At 39.1% G+C, this 24,772-nt stretch overlaps 1 pseudogene; it reads right to left on the bottom strand.

The window, feature by feature from the left end:
* Positions 1 to 22,595: 22,595 nt before the first annotated feature.
* LOC130428176 (uncharacterized) lies at positions 22,596 to 24,752 on the bottom strand (annotated as a pseudogene).
* Positions 24,753 to 24,772: the final 20 nt, after the last annotated feature.

Here is a 24,772-nt window from a genome sequence, read left to right as displayed (position 1 = left end):
GCCTTACTCTCCACTTTTTGAACACTCAGGACGTTTTTTTCAAAGTCCTTCAAATGGTGACCACGACGTGTGGGTGGAGGAAAAAAGGCGTTTAGGACCGTTGTAACAATCGGACATTGACCAAATTACGGGACGGAACAATTTTGGTTTCAACACACGGTCGACCGAATAAAAAGGTAAGCAGAAACCTATGTATTCCGTACCATTGATTAGAAATTGTTGATATATTTATTGATCAGAATAAATAAAAGACTGTGGATGAATGGCCCACAGCTGACCGTAGTTTAAAAGTACGGCACATTAAATTAGAAGACTGTGGATGAAAGGCCCACAGCTGACCGTAGTTTAAAAGTACGGCACATTAAATTAGAAGACTGTGGGTTAAAGGCCCACAGCAGTAGTTAAGACCGTAGGTTAAGAATTCCGAGAGAATGCTGATTAAGTTGGCACCAAAAGTTAGGGACATGGAGAAAAGAGCGCATGTAAGACTGAAAAGACATGTTGAGGAAGGAAAAAATGTAAAGTGGTTAGAAAAGAATAAACATAAAATTAAAGAAATTAAAATGAAGGAAGAATTAACCCTGTGGACATGCATTGTGCTAACTGCCGCTGCTCTGAGTCCTCTTAAAAAAAAGACTGAGGGACATGTGCAGTCAGGGAAGGTCAGCAGGACTCTCCTTGTTGAAGAACAAGTGAAATGCTCACCAGAAGAACTGTCAGTATGGTCAGAGCATGGTGCATTATGTGACCCGGATGGTCAATGGCAGGCCCCTGATGGTAGACCAGCGATGCCCATGAATTTGTCACATTCAATCATGGTCCAGGCACACACTATTTCGTCGTGTCCGTTCAGATAACGGGTCACATTTTAAAAATGAACATTTGCAAGTGGTAGAACAATCACTTGGTCTAACACATGCATTTGGGGCCGTCTAGTATGCACAATCTCAAGGGAAGGTCGAACGTATGAACCTAACGTTGAAACTTAAATTGGCTAAAATCTGTGCACAGACCAAATTGTCATGGTTATCAGCTCTTCCGTTGGCATTAATGTCTGTACGTTCATCTGTTAACAGAATTTCTGGCTTCACACCTTTTGAATTGCTTACAGGTCGATCTTTTCCAGGACCATCAATGCCGCTGCAATCAGACACCTGTTTGCCAATTTCGCATTGTGTGTATTTTGACAAATTAACTGCTTTGATCAAACATTTCTCTCAGTAGGCCCCCCCTGACATTGCTCCAGAGCCTATTCCACCCCCATCACAATGGGTCCGCCTCAAGAAATTCCGCAGGAAATGGAATGAAGCACGGTGGACTGAACCCTTAAAAGTGACCGCAAGAACCTCGCATTGTGTCCGCCTGTCGGGAAAAGGCGACACCTGGTATCACTTGTCTTCTTGTGTTAATGTGATCCACCAAACAGGTCACTGTCCGAGACTGCTGTGGACCTGAGGACTCAGGTCCAAGAGAGGGAGGGTATTGATGATCTTCCTCAAGAAACAACAAGAACAACAAGAACATTATAAATTCAGCACAAAAAAAGGGGTCAAAATGAGGTTGTGGGAGAATTGGCCGTGTTTGGGAAGGCTCATTGTCATCTCTGTCACCATAGTGAGTATAATTTTTGGGATTGAAAAATTTACCTAAATCTGTGCCAAATATCATAGCAGGCAAGAATCTATCGGTCGTATCCATGATAGACAAACATATAGGAACAGATTATACTAAATTGACCCCAGAAGACATAATAGAAAAAGCAACAGGATATGGAGAGACAAACTTATGGTTAGACTGTCTAATAAATACAGCCAAAGAACAAAGTTTAGATGATTGTATAGCATTGCAGGTGCTAGGCCCAGATTACACATTGTACCAGCTCCCCTATATAAAAATGACACGTGGGGTTATGAATGTATGTTTTCTCTAACAAGAGAGCGAGCAACACCAAACTGTACCACATTAGCAGCCATATTTCCACCTATCGCCAATAACAGTCTAACTGGTCCATTTGTGTCAAGGCCTAATAATTACACATGTTTTAATTTCACAACCTCGAAGGCATCCACCAACTATGGGCAGATTAATGAAGACTGGTGTAGTGACATAATAATTGACAATGGAACGATAATAGGGCCGTGGGCAAGAGCAGGCCTCTTTTATTATTGTGGTGACAGACGTCTGTTCACTAGGGTGCCTCCTAAAACTAAGGGTCTGTGTGCAATGGTAAGACTAGGCGCACCATTAACATTAATTGGAGAAAAGATTGCTGAATTACAGGTGTTCTGTCCTCACTAAACGCGTCACTTCTTTATCCAGCTAGACAGTGAACATACGAGATGTTGGTTCATGGCTTTTAATCTTCCAATAGCTTCCGTGAATATTTTCTCGTTTAACTTTAACGTTAACATTGTAAAACTGTAAACAGACATAGACAATACAGCAATTAGAATTGTACATATTCAAAGTGCATAGTTGGCTTAACAGAAATTACTGCATAAATAAAGCATTTAAATGAAGCATTAAATCAACACATTAAACGTTATATTGTCATGTGCATTTGTTCATTTGTTAATGTTACTCCTTGTCTTAGGTATTGACTTGTAATCAGGGAATCCAAATTAGCCTAATTATCACAACAAAAGATCGCTAGCATACGGCACTTGCTAAAGCTAACGCTTCGCACATCACTTTACATTTCGTTTTAAACAACATTTGCATATCTGAGATAATGCATTTACTGATAAACATCTTGTTGTGTTCATGAGTAATGTGCAATGTTACTATTTGTGTATACTATTTTCAAAGAGTAATGCCTTGCTGTTGCCACGTGATGAGACGTGACATATGTACGTAGTTACGTACGGGAAGAGAAGAAGTTGAGTAAAGAAAGTTACTGATTCACTACTTTCGTGTGGCCTGTATTATTTTTACGTTATCTTGATAACACCACACATCTTAACCTAATAAACTTCATATTTATATGACAAATAATAGAGACTTACAGTCTTATGCGGGCCACGACATTACCGAACGAACCGCTGTTCAGCCATTTCACTTCACAATGAACGTCACTCACACAAAACTTAAGAAAGTTAACATACACAATCCTCACCTCAAGAGGGCGCTTAAAAGTCAACATATAAACATATCCAAAACTTTCCTTACAATTAAACTGAACCATAACAACAGGGACATAAAGGGACAGCCTTAACCAGGAGGAGAAGACGTCATGTTCTAAGGAAAGAAGCATAGACTTATCTCTTAATAGCCCCACATACATAGATGCCATTGGAGTCCCACGGGGAGTCCCAGATGAGTATAAATTGACTGATCAAATAGCAGCAGGGTTTGAAAATGTACCAATCTTATCTATGTTATTTCCTGTTACTCCAAATAAGAATGTACACAGAATAAATTACGTGCATTACAATGTCATGAGGTTAGCCAATTTGTCAAGGGATGCGGTTGAAGGGCTTAAAGAACAATTACCACCGACTTCATTGATGGCAGTGCAGAACAGATTGGCGTTAGACATGCTTCTGGCAGAAAAAGACGGGGTGTGCCACATGTTTGGTGATCTGTGTTGTACATTCATTCCTAATAACACAGCTCCGGATGGGTCAGTCACTAAGGCATTAGAAGGTTTGCGTATGTTATCAGTTGAAATGAAAGAACATTCGGGTGTGGATAATCCTATAGGAGACTGGTTGGACAAAGCGTTAGGTAAATGGAAAGCACTAATAATGTCAATAATGGTGTCTATTGCAGTGTTTGTAGGAATTTTGGTCACCTGTGGATGTTGCTGTATTCCATGTATCAGATCGTTACCGTATGTAACCGTTTAATAGTAGCTACCATAGAAAAGAAAGATCTTACTCCACCTCCTTACAGTATGTCACTGTTGTCAAACAACCTATTTACGGATGATGAGGGTGATGACAATGATGAAGTTGTGTGACCTCTTTCAGAGGTCAAGGGAGGGATTGAAGGAGTTTTTTAATAAGTTTTATTACGTTTAAATGTTTATTCTTTATTACAGTTTTGATGAACATAATATGTGTGTGTTTTAATGAGAATGGTTAGGTAGAAAACTCTGAGGAGTTAAGAGCTGATTGGAGGAATGTGAGTGTAGACAAAGAAGTGCATGCACACCAGTGGTGTAGTCTAGCTTTTTGTAGTGAGTATACTGTGCTTTTTCCCCTCCCAGCCTCATACGCACCCATCCCAGAGCGACACCCCATGGCACCACCAAACTCACTAATGCATAAAGTATGCATCTACATGTAATTGAGAGCGTTATTAAAGACTGCTTATGTGTTATCAACATTCCAATTTATTATAAACAACAAAAGACAGTCAGCTGTTTCATTTTAACACAAAAGAAGATATTTTGAAAAATGTTGGTAATCAGACAGTTGGCAGCACCCATTGACTTTCATAGTCTATATTTTTTCCTGCTGTGGAAGTCAATGGGTGCTGCCAACTGTCTGATTACCAACATTTTTCAAAATATCTTCTTTTGTGTTAAACAGAAGAAAGAAACTCATACAGTTTTGGGACAACTTGAGGGTGAGGAAATTATAACAATTTTCATTTTTGGGTGAACTATACCTTTAAGAATGATGATACTATATGAATATGGTACCTGGAGCACAGGTTTTATCAGTTGACTGTCTTTTGTTGTTTATAATAAATTGGAATGTTGATAACACAGCACGAACACTCAGTCACATCATCATTCAGATCACTGCAAGGAGGGCAGGAGATCGCCGGTCCTGCGCTGACATGACAATCTTTGATAGGTAGACGCGTGATAACAGCTCGACCGTGAGTGAAACCTAAGCGCTTGCGCACGGTAGGGAGGGACGGGTGACACTCATTTTCGGTTTACATTTTCGCCTGTTTTTTTTATTTCGGCCCGAAACCAATAATGCCATTTTCGGCCGAACATTTTCGTGTGTGCTGAGCAGCTGATATCTACCTAACTTACTGTCCCTCCACTCTAACCAATGATGCCTGTTTTTAAATTCCCTAGCCTGACTTTCAGTCCACAAGGCTGGCCAGGGGTTCTCATTTCTCTCATCATCTGAAATAAGGAGATATAAAATTTTTATTCTGTTTACCACACACACACACACACACAATCTCCCCTCTTCTGCCGTATTAATTGATCCACCACTAACGGTAGTGAAGTTAGCAAGTTCTGGATAAAATTCAATATACCAACAATCCCCTGCTATTACAGTTACGTTTAATGATAACATGTACTGTATGCTAGCTTTACTTACAAGGTAACTTTACGATAGCATCAGGCTCATTTTCTGGAGTTTCTATAACGATCGTGTCATCTGCTGCAGATGAAGAGTCACCCGAAGCTGCTGTAGCTTTAGGGGCAGGCATCCGAAAACACTCAAAGAGTGTACTTTGAGTCTGCTTTCGTTTCATATCTTCTAATTAAGATTCAGAATAACGTTAATCTTGCTATGTAAAGAGACTCGGGATGAATTTAAAACTTGCGCCGAAAAAGACCGCCACGCAACTGCTTTTCCTTGGTAGGTGACGTCAGATCCAGGTTACAGGCCACGGAAGCCCCAATGGTCCAAAAACGTTAGTGATTTGCAATCGCAACACAGACGGGGTGAATTTATGAATGAAAGTTCTGTCACAAAACGATGTTGTTACGTATACCCCTTTTTAAGAGGGTATACGGAAATCCTTTGACTTTCCTACTGGGTATACGGCGTATACCTGCGTGTCACGTAGACTACACCACTGATGCACACACATATCATTATCTGAGTAGGCAGATTGGTGCCTCTAGGAATGTGAGTGCAGACAATAAATTAAAGGGTCAAAGACCAAAGGTGGAACAAAGAAAGTGCATGCACACACATATCATTATCTGAGTACTTAGCTATGCAGAATTTGGGTGTGGGGGTGTCGTGTCATGTGATGTGTTGCAGACAAAGGAGAATGAAGCTGATTGGAGGAAAGACGAGGCGGAGCTCTGCAAGAAAAGAAGAAAATACAAGTCACCACACACTATAAATTTGTTGTAAAATCATTCCGTTGGGGTTGGTTCTTTGTAAGACACTGTGTCGAGACAACCAGCGCGCTCCCAGCCGGCACATGACCGACCTTCAACGTTGAAATATGGTTGAAATAATGACAGTTGTCGTTTCAACGTTGAAACAACGTTGATATAACGTTTAATGCTAAATGGTTGAAAACCAACCAGTACATGACTGACCTTCAACGTTGAAATATGGTTGAAATAATGACAGTTGTTGTTTCAACGTTGAAACAACGTTGATATAACGTTTAATGCTAAATGGTTGAAAACCAACCGGTACATTACCAACCTTCAACGTTGAAATATGGTTGAAATAATGACAGCTGTTGTTTCAATTTTGATTGAAATGCTAAATGGTTGAAAAAGGGTAATAAAAACACTTATTAATCAACTTTTTTTTTTTTACAAGATTCATATGTTGTATCAATTAATGTATGCACAGAATAAATAATTTCTGCCTTTTAAATTATTAAGATCATTATTATTATTATTTATTATCCATTTACATTTTTATCATGAACCTTCTGGTATAAATATTATCAACAGCAATAAAAGATTGCGCTGCTTTACCACACTGAAACAATTCCTATTGGTTATTTAACCTTATTTGCTTTGATTATGATTGGTTAATCTGTCTGTCATTCATGAAACTGGCCAATGAAACTGTGCGCGCCATTTTATGTTTGAAAATATGACCGTTATCCTGACCGTCTTTCTGATCGAGGACGTCATTTGAAGCGAGACTGGTCTGGCCAAGGGAAGAGCACGATAGAAAGTGGTCTGCGAGGGCGCGGGTTCAAAAGGTAAGTCTGATTTCACAAATATACGCAAGGTCATGAGTTAAACGCATTATGTCAGTTCTTGCAAAATTGTAAATGCACAGTTTGTTGAATGAATTTACTAACTCGATATTCAGGGAATGCTTTTCCACATTTGTGTCGCGGAGGGATAACGTTACTTTTACAGATGTCGATTGAGGCCTAACGTTACTCGTGCCGCTTCAGTGTCGGTTTGGGGTTTTCCGGTTGCTACGTCGATTTTAAGGGATAAGACATTATACGTGTGCACACAGATACAAAATTTCAGGAAAAAAAGTGTAACGTTACATAAGCTAAATTTTCCGTTTGTCGTCGTCATTACTGTCCATTCACGGTAATATCGCGAGATTGGAAGCGAGACTGGCCAAAGGAAAGAGCATGAAAGAGATGGGCGATATGGAAAACAATCCAATCGAGTTTATTTTATTTTATGTGTTAAATATGATTCACAATATTATCACGATTCTTTTTCATGTTAGTTTTACTGTTTTGCAAGTTGTCTAAGCAAATAATAGTAACGTTGTAAAGTAACTTTGACATCCTTAAAAGCTTTTCCATAAATTTATAGCAATTTTGTTGATCTTGGCTGTTTTGATTTTTCCCTTTAGATGCAGTCGTCAATGCACACAACCCAACCAGTACAAAAGTAATGAAGACCATGTCCAAATATTTAAAATATGCACCAGAGAGGATGGGTGGTGGTGGCCGTAAGAAGACTCTTCCTTGAAGACACTTTTTTTCCTTCTTCTTTTTTAATGACTGTTGCTAGTAAAATGTTAAGTTCTACGAAAGACTTCTTGTTCTACAAACTTTCCTTACATTTACTTGGATTCTTTTTCACTTAATTGTTGAGATTTTAGAATGTTACGAAATGAGTACATATGTTGGTCACGAAATGAGTACATATGTTTGTTATTATTTATATATAGGCTATTGTGTATATTTGCAGTGTTTATGAAATTAGAATTAAAAGCTTTTTCCCTCTGTATTCTGATATCATTAAACCCTTAAGAAAGTGCTTTGTTGTTGAATGAGAATTATTTTCAATAAATTATGTGAAAGTGTAAATGTAGAATATAGATGTATATTTAAATTCTAAGATAATTATTTTTCCATTTGGTGTAATTGTTCAAAACTTTTTCTTTAGAAAATGAAGCATCTCATCCCTGCACTGCAGATTAATGAACATCTAATTGTTAGAAAGAGAATTTTTTTTTTATGCCGTCCAATTGCAAATCATGTACAGCAAGTTTTATTAGTTGCTGAAAACACTGTGTACCGAAAATCATAGTTTAAAACTCAGTGTTGACGTTTAAGCAAAATTACAGGTACGCCGGTGAAACAGGGTTACAATATCAACGTTGATTCAATTTGCAAAATCGAAAGGTGATTCAACGTCGACAGAAGACCATAACCCGAAAGGCAAGAGTGAAACGACGTCGCGATTTCAACGGTGAATCAACGTTGTTTCTTCCGCGGTGAAACGACGTCACAATATCAACGTTGATCCGTTTTGCAAAATCGAAAGGTAATTCACCGTTGATTCAACCATGGTACCTGACGTTGTTTCAACGGTGAATCAACGTTGAAATGCCGGCTGGGCTGTTTCTGATCAATAAACTTCAACAGTTATTTGAGTTGCCTTACTCTCCACTTTTTGAACACTCAAGACGTTTTTTTCAGAGTCCTTCAATATTCAAGCCCTTTCCAAATCACTTTTTATTTTGCTCATATCTTGTGTATGTAACAAAAGTTATGGCTGAGGTCGACTGAAGCGCTGTGATTTTCAGGAACGGAATTTGGAGTAAATCGTGTTTAAATTTCATTGATGAAATTGAAAGCACAGTAGTCCAGTATCACAAATAAAAGTCACTTTACAGTGGTGAGAGACTTACTCTAACAATTTATAACAAAAAATCCTAGTGTTGAAGTCTATAAAAATACTAAACAAACCCGTTTGAATTAAACGAAAGTAAAGAAAATGGTGCAGCACACTTAAAGAATGAGAGCTGTGCCATTATCACTACACAAGGAAACTAACAAACATTACGGATAACAAATAATAAGCAGTGAAGCAAGTTTTAAGTTGTTTATCATGTGCAGTGTCTGGACTTTTGATCGTCTCTTGTATGTTTTGCAATCGCGGTCCGGCTGCTTACTCCCGGTGCTGCAGACTGGGAGCTCTGTCAACTCACGAAAACATGGTGTAAAATAACTTTGCGTGACATAGTTTACACAGGACTACCGGGAAATGTGCTTTGATACTCCTTCATTATTCATGTTATGTGGTTTACTTGGATAGGTGAACTGTCTTTTCCGCGTCCCAGCGCGATATCCGACGGGTTTTCCCGAGACGCATCATATGTCTAGTCAATAACAATAACGGGGGAAAACATGCAGGTCGCTTCGCGAGCAAATCACGCTGAAGGGAAACGGGGATATACAAATTGCCCTCATTGTGATCCGACAAAATGACGAATTGACGAAGAATTTTCAGTTAACGCGACCTCTGGTACACACACGTGCAGGAATATCTGGACCGCGGCTAATCAGAGGGGGTGTCCACCCTTCACTATCTCTGATTGGTTTAGACCACGATTTGGGCCTGATGTGTGTCTGTTGATAAATCACATGAAGACTTTCAGAATTGCGGAGACTATTTTCACTTCGAACGGCTGGTCGCACCGGTGCGACCTCTGATAATTTTAACTCTAAATTGGTCGCACTCTAGAGCCCTGCTCCAGTGTCCTTAGAATTTTTAATACAATTGCTAAACTAACAAACAAACAGACTTCACCTGAGCTGGCTTTTCCGCCGCACCTTTGTAGCAATGAATTCAGAGAAAATTTCTGGGAAAGTCAAAAACATACGAGACAACACACTTAAAACCCAACCTCCATGTGCATCCGTTGAATTACTGTCAACCATCGCCCCAAAAGAAAAGCTACAGTGTTTTTTTTCACCTATAAAACAGGAAGTTTTAATAAACTTATTTCAAAATCCAAACTGACAATATACTTATTAGCCCCCATTACAACTAAATTATTAAAATAGTTACTATCTTTGCAATTGAGCCCATTAATAACTTTATCAACTTGTCTATTGATCTAGGCCATGTTCCAGGACCCTTTAAGCCTGCTGTCATTAAACCTCTTATCAAAAAAAACTATCTTAGACCCCAATGAACTTCGAAGCTATAGACCGATTTCAAATCTCCTGTATTGTCTAAAATACTAGAAAAAGTAGTGTCCACTCTAACAATAAAGTTAAAGACCTAGGCGTTATATTAGACAGCAACCTGTCATTTAAAAATCACATCTCAAATATCACAAGAACAATCTTCTTCCACGTAAAAATGTTGTTGATTACATAACCCCAATTTTATCATCCCTTCACTGGTTACCTATTATCATATTGATTTTAAAGTTATTTTAATTACTTATGAATCCTTAAACGGTTTAGCCCCTTTCACACTTTTTAAGATCTCAACTCAGGACGTTTGATAGCCTTCCCAATACTATTCGAGGGTCTGACAAACTCTCCCAATTTAAATCTAGATAAAAGACACATCTTTTCAGCCAAGCTTTCACTAATGCATTGTTAATAAACAGCAGCTACACTAATTGTTCTCTTTCTGCCTCCGCCTCGGGATGCCCATCCTGAGGTAGGGAGAGATTCCGCCAGGCCCAGATGAACGTCATATGCCCATTGCCAACTAGAGATTATGCCAGCTACATCTGAAAATCCCCTGCCATCCTCCTGCGAGAGCCTGGGGACTGACTGACCATCCCAATTTCCATCATCACCCAATGTTGAACATAATATCTAATGGCGTTTCTTTTGATATGCTAATCTTTCTAATATGATGACTCATTATTTTAGCCTGTCTTTACCCTTGATGTTCTGCCACCTGTGTACTCTGTTGCACTTATAAAACATGCTAGAAACAACATGACTCATGATTAGGTTAGTTAATGTTTTAGTAGCCTTAACCTGATTTGCTTAAGAGATGTATGATGAGCAAGAGAAGAACTTATGTCAAAGGCAACATCGAGATCAAGATGTATCTTTCTTAACTATTTATTAACATGGATAACTAATAATACTACCACTAATAAAAATCATTAAAATAATGATAATAATAATTTAATGGTAAAGATATTAACACTACACCCATCTATGATCTGCATAGGTAGTTGTTAGGTTATTTATTATTCTCCATCAACACATATTCAAGTTCAAAGAAATACATATCTCGCTTTACCAGTAGGTGGCCGTCTTTAAAAGGTTTCCACAAACAAATATATTTGGTCTGTTGAGATATATTACATTTGCTGGATTAGAATGCAGTGTACATTTGAAATCTAACACTGCTCTATTTACACATAACTTGTCATCACCTTGGAGTGGATCAGATGGAATGGAGCAAGCAAAGCAACCTGCATTTGTACTTGAAGAATCATGGGCCATGTCAAAAAATCCTTAAATTGACTTCTGTTGTCGTATTTGACTATTGTTGGGGTGTGTGCTGTGATAACATATATTGACATTGAATTCGATCCTCATGTGACAAAACATGGTGTATTTGTTAAAGTAATGCCTTTTGCTTTTCGACTAGGCTTAAATGTATTTTAATGGATAATTGACAGTTTTACACATTTTAACTCATAAACTTATTCTGCGATCATTAAAACTCATAAGCTTATTTCTTAATTTTGACTTTGTTTATTCCAAATTTCTTCCAAGATCCAAATAAAATATGATTTGCACTTATTACCATGAAACGGGTCAAAATTACAAAAAAAAATCTCAAGTTATTTTGGGTTGTGATTAACCAACAATTATTTTACAGATTGGTCATAACAGTTGTTAATAACTTTGAGAGTTTTGTTAATTCTTTATAATTGGTCATGGTCATGGATTTTAATGAGGCTAATTCTCAGATTTGTATTTGTAATATGACGATTTATTATCCAAATCCCATGGGCTATTGATCTAAAATTATAAGGAATCTATTGAATTTGTCATAAGACCGTGTGATTTAAATTGGTTTGTCCAAACATGTGTTGAAACAACCCATTATTGAGTGTATGATGTGTAAAATACATATAGTATAACTTATTTAAGTGCAAATGCAGGCCCCGCTTATCACACAAACTATTGTAACAAAATTTGGGGTTTAGAAATACTTTTACGACAAATTTCTCTTTGGAATTTTCGTTAAAAGGTTTTTCATTTTAATAAGTAAAATAACTCCCGTCACAACTGCGTTCTTCAGAGTGCACGTTAAAAGAAAACCAGTTGTGATAGTCATGCTGAAAGATGCTGTTTTCGATTATATTGTGATAACGATAATGTGAGCGTCACAACAACACAATCAGGTCAACATGAAAGCCAAGTCTTTAAAAAGGAACAGGACATGCAACAATTCCTCGGAAAAGAAAAATACACACCCATGATGCATCACTGAGCAATGGCGTTGACAGTACAAACTATGAGGAACTAGGCAAATAACCGTGAAGACACAAAGAAGTGGCCAAAATGACATACAACTTTATACAATTGATGTCTACACTTTTTATGCAAATTATAATTATTATAATATTTATTATAATATATGATTGTATTATTACATGCATTACCGGGAGCTCATGCTAAATCCGAAATCACAGGACAATGTATGACATTAAAGCATTTAAACCACCCTGTGTAATTAAGAATTAGAATGAATAGGCTACATTCCAATATCCACCCTGCTTCACTGATGACAATTTATAATTGGTTAAAACTTCAAATCAAATGTTTATATTTGTGTTTTGCAGCTGTCAAAATCGCATCATAGACTAATTTTTGTGCTTGTTTTACAATATATAAAAGTATTATATATACAAATTTTCATGCATCATTTTCATTCCTCTACAATTCTCAGTTTCTGCCACCGTTTCCCATATCCCAAGAACTAATCGTGTTTCTTCGAGTTTTAGCCTTGCGCTGAGAAATTCATTAAGGGCAAAGGAAAGAAAGAAAAATGTCCATCTCATTTTTGATGATGACAGGACCTGGGTGAATGTTCTCTTTGTTGTAGTGACAGGCTGTTATTTGCCTCACATCCAAAATATAAACACCAACATCCTCAAAAGCCCATCGCAGAACTCTATCCAGCCGAAGAGAATACCAGTCACTGCCAAACACATCCTATTACAAAACACAGAGGGACAATTTATATACATTTACAAGTATGCATAAAGTTACAACCATTACGAAGATACTTTTTTGTGTTTCCTTCTTGCCTTATAGCCAGTGTTTACAGTTTTGATGTTAAAAGTAGTTGCTGGTGCTCACTGTAATAAATCAACAGTTTTGCGGATCCTCAACACTTTTCGGGTGAAGTAATCCAGAGGGCATGTGGTGAAGTGTGGTCCCAGATTTAAGACAATAACAGTGTGAGGTCCTCCAGCCAGATCCTTAATCTCATTACTAAAGTAGTGCAGATTAGCAACTTCAGTTTTCCAACACCACAGAGGAATACCGTAAGTAAATTATAATCATACCAAACTAAAGTAGCCTACAAACATGTAAGACATTTGATTTTTGTATTTGTTCTCACTTGGTACAGCTTTCAAAAGATCTCAAAACACTGTTTCATGGTAGAATCTCCCATCATGTAGATGTGTTTGTCTTTCAGGCATTGTGTTGTTTTTTGGGGATTAAATTGACGAGTTTTACACACAAACGATGTCCGCACATCATTCGGGTAAAAGCCAGCTGGAACTAGTGAGTGCAAACCAGGACGACAGTTCTCTCTTACATCTGCAGGATTAAGTAAAACAGTGACTTAGTCAAATTGTAATTTAAATTACATTAAATGACATTTTCCAAATATATATCAAAGACCAACATACCAATTCCAGCACTTTCAATTGAGGGAAGAATGTTGAGAAGGCTTTTTTGCCCCTTGATACGTTTGTTGGTTTGGTGCCTGCATGGCAAAGAATATATTTAAATCATATAGTCTCCCAATTGTTTTATCACATTACACACAAGAAACTAATTATTAACCAGCAGGTGGGGTGAAGGAGTTTGTGGTGTTGTGAGGTTTTGCAAAGTGCTGAAACAAAAGACTGTATGGAGCATGTTTTTCCTTTTCTTTACCCACACAAGACCAGATAACCTACAGAGGATGAAGAGCCAACAGTTGAGTCCTTAATAAACTAAATTATGAAGTATATGAAACACAAAAGTAAGATGATGTGGGAATATGTCTTGACTAGTGGTGATTGATCTTTTTTTTCAATTACTATGTTCTGCAGCTTAGGCTTTTTTGCAAACATGCATAGCAAATTACAGTATAAGAGCAGTTTCTCAACTCAACAAGAAACACATCATTCCCAGACACAGAACAGTAAACAGCACCTTAAGACACAATATTTCTCTGTGAGTGGTAAAATCAGTGTGTTAGCATGGATGAAAATCGTTTTTCAGAGGTTGGAGCTTAATAGGGATTTCAACATTTAAATTAGTGTAACTCTGGAATGTTTTGGTCTAGACACCTAATCATGTTTTAAAGAAGAGATTCTATACTTAATTGAAAAGTTTCTGGAGTTGAGGAGTGAAATAAAAAATAATAATAATTACAGCAGTTTAATTGTGTATTGAAAATAAAAATGTAAACTTATTTTATTAAAACTTATTGTACAATCAGGTTTTTCCAGACATTTTTCAGGGATGGTTTAAAAAATAAAAACATTGAAAACACCCTTTGTAATAAAGTATTAGACTGAATATGCTACATTCCAATATCCGCCCTGCTTCACTGGCATTTGTTTACAGCTTAAATGTCACTGGGAGGGGCCATTGTTTTATTATACTGGTTTTATCTGGAACCTTTTCGTAATTATAAGTTATAACATGTTCCCTGGCAATCAAACCCATGGCTTTGATCTTGTTAGACTAGACACACTATGAAACCACATGCAGTTCTTGATCTAACCTCTATTTCCAGAAAGTATTTGAAAGAAGAATTTGTTCTGATAGTTATGCCACATGGATGTAATTTATAAGCAGTCAGCGATGTTCAGTTTTTCTTTTTTAACAGAACCCTATTTTGATCAAGTATTTTCATGTTCAGTCTGCCCCCGGTGAAACCCCATACAAACCCTTTCTGAGTGTGCTATATACTCACAGGTGAGAGGGCCATCAAAACCACCTTTAGTAAAACGCTCTCCCATATGTTCACGTTTTACACGCACTCACGCACATACGCACACGTTTGAGACATACAGCAAACAGTAAACAGACTTAAAAATATGAATATTTTAAAATTGCTGCATTTAGTTTACTGTTGTGTGTCCGTTTACCATTTCCAAAGTTCCACGGTTCGTCTATTGATGGCGGCTGCTGTAGACTGTAGTATATTTAGTCACTCTCTTAGAAAATTAGTAGGTTAGTTTGTGTATAGATTTATGCTTGTTTGACTCCACTTTTGTATGTCTGTAGTATGTAGCATCGTGGTCCTTGGAGGCGCGACATTCTCGATGTGACTGCATTTGCATGTTGTGATATTTCACAACTGATATTTATCAACAACATGCAAAAGCAACATCTCTCTGACTTCACTTTTATAAATACTGGTTAAAGTACATTATGAAACACACTTGGAATCCTTGGCTCTAAACTTAAAACAATGTTTATCTCCGAAATCATATCCGACAGTCAAATTTTTTTTGCAAACTAGTCCATGTTTTTTTCCCCGATCGGAACCAAACCAACGCAGATGAACTATTTGGTTATTGGTTATTAAATAATTATCGAAAACAAGTTGAAATTTCGATCCGTGGTCGCTAGACGGCGCAATAACGTCCGAACCGAACGTAGCACATTTAACTTAAATGGCCATAACTCGTGAACCGTTTGAGATATCATCATCGGGCTTGGACCATATGCGAAGACGCTCAGTTCGGGGTCACGATATATGGCTATAACTACAGAACCGTTTGCCCGATCGACTTGATATCTGATATGTTGTGTTTTTGTGTCATGTACCATGACTCTAAAAAAAGACAGTGGTGTATCTCAAAAATCAACGAAGTTTAAGCACTCATAACACCGGGTTAACGGAGGCCGATCAAAACATATCTCAAGCACATGAGAAAGCTCTACCCCTTTTGGTGGATTTAATTATTCTAGCTGTTATCAAAAGTTTTAAGATCTTCGAGAGCGTGATGGGTTGTAATGTGATTTAAACTGTGATTTTGAAATGACAGGTTGCCGTCTAATATAGTGCCTAGGTGTTTAACTATTTGTTGGGGCAACAGGGCAGCCTTCAATTTGCAGGTTATAATCTGAGATATTCTGTTTACGTGTTTTTGGTGTGATAAGTAAGATTTCTGTTTTGTTAGAGTTTAAAAGAAGGAAATTAGTCATCCAGTGTTTTTGATCTTCGATGTACTCTGCCTATTTGGATAGCTTTAAGCAATCATCTGGTCTTGATCAGATATATAGCTGAGTATCATCTGCAAAGCAGTGGAATCTAATTCCATGTTTTGTAATGTATATGGAGAAAAGCAAGGGCTGAAAACCGCTCCCTGAGGTAATCTGTAATTTACTTGAGTTAGATTAGACGTTTCCCCATTTACATGGGGAATTGTGTAAACGATCTAAAAGTATTCTATGGTCTACAGTATCGAAAGTAGCACTAAATTCAAGCAGGACTAGAATTGAGATGATACCTTTATCTGATGCTATAAGAAGGTCGGTCTAAAGCCGGACTTGAATTTTTCGTGCATGTCATTATTTTGTAGGAAGGAGCACAACTGAGTGGACACTAATTTTTCTAATATTTTAGACAAGTACGGGAGATTTAAAATCGGCCTTCCAAGCTTCAAAGTTCATTGGGGTCCAGGTTAGGTTTTTTGATAAGAGGCTTAATGACAGCCAGCTTAAAGGGTCCTGGAACATGGCCTAGAATAATTGACGAGTTGATAATGTTATAAAATGGGCTCAATTGCAACAGTTGGTAACGCTTTTAATTATTTAGTTGGAATGGGGTCTAATAAGCATATTGTCAGTTTGGATGTTGCAATAGGGTTAATTAAATCTTCCTGTTTTATAGGCGAAAAACACTGTCGCTTTTCTTTTGGGGCGTACATGAGAGTACTTGGGGGAAACTCTGGCAGGGAATGGAAGTGCAGACGAGTCCGAAGAACCCTCGTAATCAAGTGAAGTTAATGTCCAGAGCATCCTCTCACAGAATGCCCATAAATCCTCACAAAGGGGCAAGTGGGCCCTCCACACAAAATCTCCCCACTCATTAGCAGAGCTAGTGAGCCGCGCGAGGATAAAAGCCACGCTAGACCCTTCTGTTGGGAATCGATTACGCTGTTGTTGCATCCTGGCCATACATAAGGACAAGAAAAGATGGCAAGAATGGGATTCACCACCAAATCTCCCAGGTTCGATGAGGTCAGATTCAAGTGGGTCGCCCGGGCATTTGACTGGGAGGGCTGAATGGAGGGAATCTGACCCCGCTGACTCCATATTGGTCAGAAATTTCAGTCAGGAATAACTCAGGAGTCAAGTGCAGGGTTCAGACAAATTTTTGAAGTTCACAGACAAACCCCGAAGGGTCCACCGGAGTGGAGAGAATGACAACCGCTGTAGTGGGACAAGAGCAAAATATGCACAACACAGTCACTAATAAATGGGCTTGAGCACTCGGCCGTTCAAGAGGGGCAAAATGTCACAGGAAAATGCAGTCTCACAAGGTCTATGTGGCCAGCCTGACTACCCGCCACAAGGTGGCACCTGTGACTGGCAGAGGTGTGAGACAGTCTGTGAAAGAGGTAGTTCATACATTTCCAAAAAGCACAATCCGGCACCTAAATCCACTGGGTAACAAAACTAAAGCGTACAGATTCACTTGAGATGAGAATAATCTACTGGGTATCAAAACTCTCGAACGGAGAGATCGACTTGATATCAGAATAATCCACAAGGTAACAAAACGCTCGAACGGAGGGATCCACTTGAGAAAACTCCCGGCACCGGAGAGATTCCACTTGACAAGAGACACACTAAACTGGAACTGAACCCACACAGGAGCCACTCGCGTTAGAAGAGGCGTTTGCTGGGTAGAATGGTAAAGATATGCAGACACCCAAAAGTGACTAAACGCTGGAGCCAAGACAAGACACGACACGACATGACATGGTGATGTGACGTGAGTATTATCTCAAAATGTACAAAGACTAGACAAGATTATAAGAATGGTCGATCCCAAAGAGACAAACTCTAAAGGTATGACAAGGGACAAGGGACAAGAGAAAGTACAGGCAATATAAAGGAAAGAAAATCAGAACTCAAACGATAAACAGGAGGGAAGAGAGAGAAGGCAACAATCAAGACCAGGTGACAGTTATATAGAAAATGAGACAGGAGAGAAAAGATATGAAACACTATTTAGCACAGGTGAGAAGACCGAAACAATCAAGGGGAGACAATAGGGTAACATGGGAGCGGAATTACACCACATTTACAGGAAAGCACATGGCAGGGTGTAACCCATACCATGTGCTCAATATAGACAAAACATTGAGACAGGGTGAAAACAACACCACACTAGACAGGAACCCTGACACCTTTTGCTTTAAGACTGTGGTTGAAATAATTGTCATTTATTTATATAGTTTTACACATTTAAACTCCTAAACTTATTCTGTTAACATTAACATACAAAAGCTTATTTCTTAATCTTGACTTTAATATTTCTAAATTACTTCCAAATTACTTCCAAAATCCAAATAAAAAACGTATTACCATGAAACGGCTCAAAATAACAACAAATTGATGCATTATTTCTCAAGTTATTTTGGTTTGTGCTTAACCAACATTTTTTTACAGATTGTACAGAAAGTTGCTCATAATGTTGAGTTTAATTTGTAAATTCTTTATAATAAGTTATGGTCATGCTTTTTAATGAGGCTAATTCTCAAATTAGTAATTATTCTTTATTATCCAAATCCCATGGGTTATTAATCTAAATCCAAAAAATAAGGATTCAAAAGAATTTGTAATGAGACCGTGTGATTTTATTGGTTAAGCCAACCATGTGTTGAATCAACCCATTTGTCATGGAACTCAGGGGGAAGAACCCAATTGCAGGCAGCGGGGATTAAGGGGTTTTAACACATAGATTTATTAAACATACAATGCAAAACAAAGACCCACGATGGGGTAAAACAGGAACAGACAATAATAACAGCACAAAAACGAAGACTAACTCAACACTAGACTAAAGAACAATTGACATAAACCAACACCAAGACAGGACAATGAAACATGAGGAGTATAAACAGGGAGCCAAATCAACCAAAAACAGGTTCGGGGCATGAACTACTTAACAAGGTGATAATGAAAACATAGACGATACTCGGGGAGAGTATGTAAAGCTGCAAGGCCAAGACGTCTCTCCCCACATAAAACAGGAAATTCTGTTTTGGTTCTGCCTCAAGACCAAGAATAAGCCAACAATGACAGGCATAACCGTGACACCATTATAGAGTGTATGATGTGTCCTGTATAATACGTACTGTATAACTTTTTTAAGTGCAAATGTTGGCCCCGCTTATCACACAAACTATTGTAATAAAATTTGAGATTTAGAAATTATTTTATGACAAAATGCTCTTCGACAATTTCTAAAAAGGTTTTTCATTTTCAAAAGTAATAAAAAAGCTATTGAAAGCCAAGTCTTTCAAAGGAACAGGTTATGGGACAATGGCTTGTAAAAGAAAAATACATACCCCTGGTGCATCACTGAGCAATTACATTGACAGAACAAACAATGAGGAACTAGGAACTGTAATGTCCAACACATGACACACGTCCAGGCACTGGTAGGACCTCACAACACATTGGGACAAATTACTTATTTTTTATGTGCCTGCTTAAGCATGTTGTGATATTTCAAAACTGGTATTTATCAACAACATACAAAAGCAACGTCTCTGTGACTTTATTTTGTAAATACTGATTAAAGTACATGTGTCACGGTTCTGCCTATCATGTTTGGCTATTCTTGGTCTTGAGGCAGAACCAAAACAGAATTCCCTGTTTTATGTGGGGAGAGAAGTTTTTAGTCTTTTGGCTTTCCATACTCTCTCCCCGAGTCTCGTCAGTTCCCGCCCTTTCTGTCTCATTAGCTTTCCTTGATTGTTAACCCCTATCACCTGGTCCCTATTAATTATCCCTTGTCTGTTTCCCCTATATATATACCTCTCATGTTTCATTGTCTTGTGCTGGTTCGTTACTTGTGGATACATGTACGTGAAGATACTTGTGCTTATGCTCAGTTGATTGCATCTGTTTTGCTGGTATACGTTTACCCAGTCTTGCCTTGTTCCTGTTTCCCCGTGTCTTGTAAGTGTTAGTTTAGCGTTCCTTTCAAGTACTTTGTTTTGTAGTTTAGTCAGTCCTTGTCCTTGTTTATTTATATATATATATCTTGTCCTGTTTTCCCCCTTGTGGGTTTTGTTTTGCCTTTTTGTTAGTGTTTGTCCAATAAATTCCTGTGTTACCCCTACCTCCTGTCTCGTGCTTGCCTGCACTTGGGTTCTCCCCCGGAAATCATAACAACATGTACTGTAACAACTGCAGTATCAGCTCCGACCACGCCCCTTGCACCAACGCCTCTTCAAACACCTCCTAGCACTCTCTCCCCGGATTTTTAGTTATGGACTCCATTTCCCAGAACTCTGTCCACCCACTCACTGATTACAGTCACACTTGCCACCATCATCCACACCATTATTTAAAACGTTCTAGTTTTACTTTTGTCTAGCATTTTAAACAAGTTCAATAAATATATAATTTATTTAATCAAGTTATTGTGTCAACCAATCCCTCTTTGACAGTGACCAAATGGATCGGGCAAAGAAACTTCCCAAAGCACAGAACAGAACATGAAAATGGATGTCCAAGTGTATAAATATCGATTGTCATTTCAGCTCTGTAAATCTTTATTTAACATTGACTGATAGGTAGTTCATATCAGAATACAAAATCAGTTCAGCTCTAGGCCTACATCCTTCATTTCATTTCATTATGCCCTCCACCCCTCCTGGGGTATGGGCCAACAAAGATACAGTTGTGTTCAAAATTATTCAACCCCCAATGCTGTAAATGGTTTTAGGGAATTTAGTGTACATTTGTAATTGTATTCAGAATGAAATCCTACAAGGACTTCTTAAAGAACCATATGCAACTAAAATGACATCAATTAGTTTTGTAATACAGTAGTAAATGTTTCTTTTGTGAATTCTTCATTGACATAATTATTCAACCCCTTAAAGACTACCACTCTGAAGAACAGAGGTGCAATGAAGTGTTTTCAATCAGGTATTGAAAACACCTGTGGATATCAGGGAGCAACAATAAAGCCTAATAAGCACCAATTAGGCAGCTTTAAAATGACTGTGATACTCAGCTCCTTCTAGACATTTACTGGTGTGGTTACAAACATGGTGAGGTCAAGAGAATGGTCCAGGAAGACAAGAGAACAGGTGATTACTCTTCACAGGAAGGGCAATGGCTATAAGAAGATTGCAAAGATGTTAAACATACCAAGAGACACCATAGGAAGCATCATTCACAAATTCAAGGCAAAGGGCACTGTTGAAACGCTACCTGGTCGTGGCAGAAAGAAGATGCTGACTTCGACTGCTGTGCGCTACCTGAAGCGTAGAGTGGAGAAAAGTCCCCGTGTGACTACTGAGGAACTGAGAAAAGATTTGTCAGATGTGGGTACTGAAGTTTCTGCTCAGACAATACGGCGCACCCTGCGTAATGAAGGCCTCCATGCCAGAACTCCCAGGCGCATCCCCTTGCTGTCCCCAAAGAATAAGAAGAGTCGACTGCAGTATGCCAAAAGTCATGAGGACAAACCACAGAAGTTTTGGGATAGTGCAAAATTAGAACTGTTTGGGCCCATGGATCAACGCTATGCTTGGAATAGGAAGAACAAGGCCTATGAAGAAAAGAACACCTTGCCTACTGTGAAGCATGGCGGGGGGTCAATCATGCTTTGGGGCTGTTTTGCTTCTGCAGGTACTGGGAAGCTTCAGCGTGTGCAAGGTACCATGAATTCTCTTCAGTACCAGGAGATATTGGATGACAATGTGATGCAGTCCGTCACAAACCTGAGGCTTGGAAGACGTTGGACCTTTCAACAGGACAATGATCCCAAGCATACCTCCAAGTCCACCAGAGCATGGTTGCAGATTAAAGGCTGGAACATTTTGAAGTGGCCATCGCAGTCACCAGACTTAAATCCGATTGAGAACCTCTGGTGGGACTTAAAGAAAGCAGTTGCAGTGCGCAAGCCTAAGAATGTGACTGAACTGGAGGCTTTTGCCCATGATGAATGGGCGAAGATACCCGTAGATCGCTGCAAGACACTTGTGTCAAGCTATGCTTCACGTTTAAAAGCTGTTATAACTGTAAAAGGATGTTGTACTAAGTACTGAGATTGAATGTCACTTGGGGGTTGAATAAAACTGATAATGATGTGAGCTCAGAAAAGACATTTGTGGTTATTTCATTATAAATGTTATATTTGTCTGACCTACACGTGCCTCTTTGATTTAATTGTAAGCAGGATGACTGAATGATCATAATCCATGTCAAACCGACCAAAACAATCAATTTCAGTGGGGGTTGAATATTTTGGACACAACTGTAGATCTCCAGAGATTTCTGTCCTGGGCCATTCTTTCTAGTTGATTTCAGGTGTAGCCTATCCTTTTGATGTCTGCTTCGAGGTCGCACTGCCATGTGATTCTTGGGCGGCCTCGCTTCCGCTTGCCTTGAGGATTCCACCTGAGAGCCTGCCTGGTGATGTTTGTTGGTGGTTTTCAAAGCGTGCGCCCTATACAACCCCATCTTCTCTTCAAGATCTCTGCCTCAACGGGAAGTTGGCCGGTCCTTTCCCATAAATTGGTGTTACTGATACTGTCAGGCCAGCGAATGTGGAGAATCCTTCTGAGACAGCTGTTGATGAATGTCTGGATTTTTCTGTTGGTTACTTTGGTTGTCCTCCAGGTTTCAGCCCTGTACAGAAGTACAGGGTCAGTTCAAGGTCAGCTCAGATGTTGGTGGTCAAGAGGCCCAGATGCTCTTGAGCTGGATGAGGGCAACTCTTACTTTACCAATTCTTGACTTGACATCCTGCTGGTCGATGATGCTGCCCAGGTAGGTAAAGGACTGCACTTCCTCCAGGGGACATCTGTTCAGTGTGATTGGGTTGATGTTAATGACGTTGGGCTCAAGGATGTTGGTCTTCTCCTTGTGGCATTCAACACACTGGTCTCCTCTTGCATCTGCAGCTGGCTGTGGGAGAGGATTCCAAGGTCTAGGTCATCAAGTTGAACCCACAAGGTCCACTGAATCCCATTCCTGCGTTTGCTGGTAAACGTTTTCATGATCCAGTCGATGACGATGAGGAAGAGGAACGGGGATAACAAGCATCCCTTTCAGACTCCAGTGTTCTCCTGGAAGCTGGTGGTGAGCTTTCAAACGCCTTCTCGTAATCTACGAAGTTGATGTACAATGATCCGTTCCACTCCAAAGACTGCTCAAGTATGATGCGCAGCGTTGCAATCTGGTCTGTGTATGATCCATTCTGCCAGAAGCCAGCTTGCTCAACTCGTAGTTGTGGATTGACGGCGTCCTTCATCAGCTCAAGGAGGATCCGATTGAAGACCTTGCCTGGCACTGACAGGAGTGTGACACCTCTGTAGTTGTTACAGTTGCTGAGGTCACCTTTCTTTGGAAGCTAAGTTAGATAACCCTCCTTCCAGTCAGCCGGTACCTCTTCCTTCTACCAGATCTTCTTGAAGAGTGGGTACAGCATTTCCACTGATGAGTTCAGGTCTGGTTTCAGTGCCTCTGCTGATATGTCATCAGGTCCAGCAGCCTTCCAGTTCTTTAGCAAGGTGATGGCTTTCCTGATCTCTTTTCTGGTCGGCTTGTCACAGCTGATGGGGAGATCTTCGTCGGCTGGGTTAATGTCCGGTTGAATTTGGTGGTGCTGGTCTCTTCAGGAGTTCCTCAAAGTGTTTAGCCCATCTATTCATATTCTGCGCTATTCCTGTGATGGTCTTTCCCTCCTTGTCCTTGACAGGTCATGCTAGCTTGCTATACTTCCCAGACCGTTTCTTTGTCGTGTCGTACAGCTGTTTCATGTTGCTGTTGTGTGATGCCTGCTCCGCCTCATCTGCCAGTCCATCTATGTAGTCTTTCTTGTCCTTCCTAATAATGTTTTTTTACTGCTCTATGGGCTTCTGCTTATATAACTTGGGTCTTGTTTTTTGCTGCACTAGTCCTGCTGTTGTTTATTGTTGTTTAAGGCGCAAGCTGTGCAGTCAGGCCCATGTTCTTTATATAACGGGAGCAAATGCGTCTTCTGCAAACAACGCGCAGCACAGACCACCGAAGAGATTGCGTGTGGACAGTGAAACAGCGTAATGACTGACACTAATACTGATCTTCCATACCACTCAGAAAATGTTCAGTTGCGCTCCTAAGTTTACATTATAAAGTAAATTTGAGTAACGTTGGTGTTCATCATGTTTGTCTACAGCGTATGTCTCGTTAGAGAATCACACTTTGATCATGTGCCTCCACGCCATGTGGACTTCACCCTGATTATGTAAATAACAATCTTTATAAAACTCACTTTTACTCAATTTATTACATGTTAGAATTTCATTTGATTTATTTCTGACAATTTATAATTGGTTCAAACTAAATCAAATTTTGAATTGTGATGTGCAGTTCTCAATATCATCACCTGACAGATTCATTTTGTGATCGTTTTGCAATA

Source organism: Triplophysa dalaica, chromosome 9, assembly GCF_015846415.1.
Source record: "Triplophysa dalaica isolate WHDGS20190420 chromosome 9, ASM1584641v1, whole genome shotgun sequence".
Classification (NCBI taxonomy): Eukaryota; Metazoa; Chordata; class Actinopteri; order Cypriniformes; family Nemacheilidae; genus Triplophysa; species Triplophysa dalaica.
Note: the sequence above shows the minus strand (reverse complement) of the source record. Positions and strands in the feature narration are given on the sequence as shown.